Genomic DNA, 6,761 nt, shown 5'->3' on the forward strand with positions numbered 1-6,761 from the left:
CCAGTTTTCAGCGGTTCTTCCACGAGAATATGTGGAACTTCCGAACGACGGTGACTGGAAAGTGTATCGCTGCGATATCTGGCGTTCTATATTGTTTAATGTTCGTTACGGCATTATTTTTGCTGCTTAATCTGTCCCTTGCTGTCAAGTTGACTCGATATGATGGGAATATTAATTATTCTCATATGATTTTCTTCCCAACTACAACGTATTAAATATTGATAATAACTAGAGCTACACTGACAGCCGCACATTTTTGGCATAAATGTATTTTCTAGAGCTGAATTTCATTAGAAAACTTAGAAGAAGTGAGTAACAATCAAATAAGTGCGGAACATTGTACGCCAAGGGGACTCCTCCTTTGAGGAATGAAAACCTAAATTGTATGAGATATGTTTAAAAATGTGTCACAAACATGTCCCAAAAATGATGTTGTATTGATACGAGGGAAGGGCGAGGGTTAATCAACGAGTGCAGCGTCTAGAAAGGGTTCTTATTCCGAACGATGATGCAAGAACATCCTCGAAGCCTCTGCCCGTCTCAATGACGCCAGAAGATCGCTGCATGCGGACGTCCTATCTGCTCCGTGTTCCTTCGTTCCGAAACGGGACAGGCTAAATCCTGTTAATTGTCCAGAGGAAAGATAACAATTGGGTGTTTACTGTTTGGAGGGGGACAGGTCCATAGAATGGACTCGCCAAGGAGGTATTAACAAGGGTGGGCGCGGTTTTCGGAATCCCCGGCCTGCTCCACTAATCTCGGTGTTCGTGACGCGTGGTTTTAGCTCTGCTAATCCTAGCTAAAAAGAGCGCACAGAAGGATATACCCGGGTTTGGTGGTGAAATTCGTACCCAGCCCAATTTTAATCGGGCTTGGACCATTCAATAGCCTACCCAAAAAGAGCCCTCTCTGCCAAGTTTCAGCCCCATATCTCATCTGTGAGGGTAGTTATCCAGGAAAATCGGAAAACCAGTTTTTGTCCCATTTTCCGCATTTACTGACAATTCAAAATTCTGAAAAAAATCTGACACATTTTGCAGCCAAGCCACATATTAGGCATCATACAACGGAAAGTTTCAGATTATTTCAGAATTTTGAATTCTCAATACATGGGGAGATTGGTACAAAAACTGGTTTTTCGATTTTCCTCAATAACTACCCTTACAGACGAGATACGGGGCTATCGAATGGTCCAGGCTCGATTAAAATTGGGCCGGGGGCGAATTTCACCACCAAACCTTTTCGGTTTAATCCGGCGAAACAGCGTCAGGACAAACGAGTTTTGTTGCCAGGCTGAGGAAGGCGGGAAGCTTCGGAGACTATGCTGGAGGGACGACGAGAGGGAAAGCGGAGGTCGAAGGGCAAGGGGATGTTCCGTGAGGTCGAGGAGCGAGCGCGAGTAGAATGATAACTCGGGATGACGACACCTGGCGGCACCGTGACGAGAACCGGTGTGTCCTCACGAGAAACGATGAGAGAGAGAGAGAGAGAGAGAGAAAGAGAGAGAGAGAGAGCAGGCTGACCGTTTCTTTCAATTATATTTTCGAATAATGATGCCTCGAAACCCTGTCGTTTTATTTAATACTTATACGCTCCCTGGAAATGTGCACTGGAAATACTGGGATAATGCTGCACAGAATTGTACTTTGTACTTTTGAATCTGTGGATTGTGTTACATTTGTAGTTGTAGAGTTCTGCAAAGGATAATATCAGGTTCACAAGAACTGAGACTCATTTCACTGTATAACCATTTCAAACGAAGTTTCCAGTACCCTGATTATTAATTTATTAATTCCAAGTGGTCTATATACCTCGTATATGTACTAACACTTTACATTTATTGTTAGATCAGAACAGCGCCCTACAACAAGGGTTAAATGAACAATTTGAAAACGCAGCGAGTCCACAGACTACGAAAAACTCTCTTTCTATCGTCGCAAAGATCTGCAAGACCAACAACCATCTCAAACGATTTTAAAAAAGATGCAATAATTATATAAAAATCGTCAAGTTGTCTATGTCCTAAGCTTAGGATAGTCGGTGAGCCTAAATAAGTGCTTGTCACGATTAGCTCGCCTAATCGGGGCTCGGGTGGCGTTTAACATTCGCTGGAAGAATCAATTAACATTCGCGATCGCATATTGAACTTGATCCCGCTAATGGATTCGCGAGGCACAGTCAGTCGTTCGCATAGCGTTCGCTTATGTGTACGCGCCGCGCCGCGCCGGTGGCAGCCGAGAGGTGCGCCCATGGCATCGATTATCGATTCGGATGTAAATAGACGGGAATGATAAATTTATCGGCGCCAGGGACCGGCGAATGGAGCTGCTCTCCGGGTTCTCCTAATTTCCCCAAGCCTGCCCACGCATGGCAACTCTCTGTCCAGGGATTTAGTCGGTATAGGAGCCAGTAGCCAGGAGCCAGGATCGGCGAAAAGGACATCCGGTTAGCGTAAACAGCCTGGACGAGACACTCGACGCCGACGGTATCGATCAAACGTCGAAACGACGCGTGTCCACGTCGTTGTTTTCCTTGGCGAGACGTCGCCTCGCAGCTGAACACATTATTGCCTGTTTCGTGCGATTGTTTCTTCAACGGCGCTCCTTGAATCTTTTTATAAAGCAATCGATAATAGCGTATCGCCGACAGAACCGCGGTCCTTGAAACGGAACGCGATTCACTGTGCACGACGTTCCAGCTGTCTCTCTTTATCGTTGCCAGAGGATCAACGATTCGTTCGAATTTTCCCTATTTTCTCTATCAGATTCATCGACGTTCTACGGCTCAGATTGATCTACGGAAAATGTTTCGAAGGTAGCAGGGTTCAAAAGATTCAATTTCGATAATTCTTCGCGGTCTCTTTCGATCAGGAAAATCGAATGTTCGCGCCATCTCCCTGCAAGAACGCCAACCCTCTGAAACAATCTATATCCATTTACTGTGCCGCTATCGTACCGCAGTATTTTCTACAGAGTCGGTAATTCAGAACCGTAGACAGAAAAATGTATTGCCTGCAATACAATGTTTGTACTAATCTTATGTCTGTGACTGATCTTACTTCTGTGACTGATGTTAAGTCTGTGGCTTTGAGCATTTTCTAAAAAATAACAGCGCAGACTTAGTGGTGACAGGTAATGTATCGACGGCAGGTAAACAAGAAACTTGTTCCAACCTTTGTCGTTAACTCGTCATTATCTGATGCCGATATGAATTTGTCTTTTAAAAAACACCGCCGTGATTAAATAGCCAATTTAAACAATATTCTCATCTCTTTTGCCAAGTTCCACAGATAGTGTCAACAATTTCTGTTCTTTTTATACTCGTACAAAATGAAGTTTAATCAGCCTACTAGAAAAAAAAATGAAGTTTAGTCAGTCCCTTATAGATTGTTAAAAAACGGAGATGATAGAGTTGAGGAGCTCCAGTGACGTATAAATAATGGATTGTGATGCATTTGCAGGATGGAGGCGTGACACGAACTTTCCGCGGTAAAAAATCCGAAATCGGAAGGACCCACCAGCCAATTTGCGTTTCGCAACGGGTGTCAGGCTGAACACGCATTTGCGCGATGTTTACTGGACACGGTTGCACGTGTGAGAGTACAGGAAAGCACAGGTGAAGCATGTACACGGGGGAGTTCTTCCGCTTTTAGCAATCGTAAAGCGCAGGTGCAGCTCGTTGCACAATGAACAATGCACGGAACGCCTCGCACGATTGCCGTTCTCGTAACGGTCGGATTCGACAAATTTCATGCGACTAAAACGACCAGGAAAAAAAGTAAAAGTGAAGCAGAGAGCCGGAAAGAGACACGCAGCCCAGCTAAAGCACTTGGGACACCTTTGCTCCGTGTGAAACAAACTTTCTTCGAACGTTTCGGCGATTTTACACAGCACTTGCGGTTGGAGCTTTTGATTTAGGAAGCTTCCAAGGAAAAGGGACATCATTACCTTCATTCATCGTTAACCCTTTGCGCTCGAAGATATTTTAACTTGAAAATTAAATATTTCTTCCTATCTAGAATATTCCCATTCCCCATGATTTCCTAAATTTTATGGATATGAAATTGGTGTAATTCCTCATAAAATATCTAAATGTTTAGTAATCGATTCGATACTGACACATTTATAATGTAAACAATATTTTGAATAATGATACAGCAAATTTTAGTGTCGCCTCAGAGATAATCACGGAAATTATAGAGATGCCTTCATGGACAATTGTTGAAGAGATTTCTTTGTTGAAGTGTATACTTCTGTGCTTCAATCTATTCATTTTTGGAAAGCAAAACGCACCATTAATCCTTAGCACTCGAGTTACTAAAAATTGCTGTACTATTATTCACAATATCGTTTACATTATTAAATACGTTGGTATCTAATGAATCATTACACGTTTGAGTATTGTATGAGGTATTATATCAATTTCATATCCATAAAAAGAAAAAAATCATATAGGATAAAATGATTCTAGATCGGAAGAAATGTTTAATATTCGAGTTAAAAATAGCTCCGACTGCCAAGGGTCATTACTAGGTAGGTATAACAGGCGCGTTGTTGCATTATACAATAAATCTGCATTACAAAAATGAATATGCAAAGATGGGGAAAGAATGGTGTCATCCACAGATAACCGAACCAAGGAAAGCGTTACAGCAGGAAGGAGACGAGGTACATTTAGCAAAATAATGACAAAATCGCGTCTTCCCTGCCGTGGCGAGTGAAAACATTCCTGCCGGACTCGTATTTGTTGTGACCCCTCACGCACATAAATATTTAACGCCACGGGTTGGTGAACCCCCAGCTAATTGCAATGCGTTGACGGCTAGGACACGGTGTATATTAAATCGCGCGAGACAATCACGAGGCATTTGAATACTAATCGCGCGGTCCGATCGACCGCGGGAACTCGAAATCGTCGTTGAATTCCGAATCCTGGCAGACTCGAACGTTTTTCGCTGAGGGGAGGGTAAAAGGAACGGAAGAAGAAGAGAGAGAGAGAAAAAAGGGCGGGCGAAACAGGGACACGCAGGACGAACGTTATTTCCCATGAAGCCATCGAAGCGCGGACGCGGAACCGATCGCGCGTGCAAAGTTTAAATTTCGTGAACTCGATAGCTCGATCGAGCATCGGGAACGCGTGCATCGCCGGCCACGTGGACCATATGGCTCGCGTGCCCCCAGCATGGAAGTAATGGGTCACCATTACACGAAAGAAGACCCTGAGCAAACGTGGACACCGTTCGAATTTATCCGCGACGATGCGCTTTCGATTTTGTAGCGAAAGTTAGCTTCGTTTCTCGATTTTCGATTTTCGGTTTCTAATCGATGCAATCGTTTCAACAACTGAAATCAATACACTAAAACAATTTTCTTCTGAATCAGTATGATGAAATAGAAATTTCCAAGCGAATCGGAGATCGGTAGATAACGTAGGATCGTCGATCACAGAGCTTTGCGACCATTACGGAAGGAACGATTTAGATAACACCTGCGAGATAAAGGCAATAAATGGAAATGTATAATAATAAAAACGTTTATTGCATCACTGAAATATTAAGTACTCGATGTAATCTCGCGTGATGAATCAAACTGCAGTGCATGCGTACATTTACATTTTTATGGATTTCTTTACACAACTGGGGAAATTTCGTTTAATTCTGGCGATTTCCTGTCAGAGAAGAGTATCAGATTATATTATTAAACGCGGTAGACTTCATCTCTCGAGTACGAAGGGTTAATTAGTTCAATGTTGAAATGTTTAAATTACCTATCGATTATGATAACATCTGCAACGTCAGACAACGTCAATCGTACACGGAGAAATCGACGTTTTAATTCAATAAACGTTTTTAGTGTACGAAGAATTTGCTCCCGCCTTTTTATCTTTTTCACCAAGCAAAAAGTGAACATCCGAAACCTTGTCGTTAACAGGGAGCAGACACGTGCCTATCGATCGTGTGTTAATCCGGAAGAGAGGTCCGGAGGAAACGTCTTGAAAGGATTCCCAACACGGTTTCCCGCCTCGGAACCGTTCCAACGCTTTGCGAAACGCTCGTTGACAACGCTTTCTAACAATCGAAGGAAGGAATGAGCTAAACGACGATAGCTGGTCGTTTTCGCACGGTTACCGAGGGGAAAAGTTGTTCGAGGGCGGTTCATTATGTTCACGGAACATAAAGTCGACGCGTGAAACCCTTTCGAAGTTGGCACGCAGGTTGTTCCTTCGTCTTCGCAGGTGTCTCCTTACGAACGAGCGAATTGCGGTTTCGCGCAATTTCCTCGCCTCGTGGCTGGTCACGATCTTATGTTAATCCACCGCGCGGCCAGCCAGGGCGAAATTTAGTTAACGCCGTACTTAACGTTCGTGTAATTGCCAACGTCCCGAGAAAAACGTTACCTCTTGCTCGGAGTTACAGTTGGAGAATTATGATATGTTAAACACATTGTACCGTTCCATTTCAGACAGTCCCTGGTCAGTGGAATTTGTTAAGATAATTGTTGTGGATTCATTGATCACGCGCCGATTATTCTAAGCAAGGTACTACATATATCGATGTGTTGAGTCGGATGGTTGGATGAGTTAATCTTGTTTACCACTGCAAGTTAAAGCCCGTTGGATACCTGTGATCTGAGCCATTTTGATTCAAACATTACATATTGGTTATTGTTGTTGATGATTATTTCGTATTCGAGAATGTTTAACACTCTGCATGCCACGTCGGTCATATATGGCCGGCACAATTTTTTTACTAAACTTAAAAA

Source organism: Lasioglossum baleicum, chromosome 3 (genome assembly GCF_051020765.1).
Source record: "Lasioglossum baleicum chromosome 3, iyLasBale1, whole genome shotgun sequence".
In the NCBI taxonomy this organism is placed as follows: Eukaryota; Metazoa; Arthropoda; class Insecta; order Hymenoptera; family Halictidae; genus Lasioglossum; species Lasioglossum baleicum.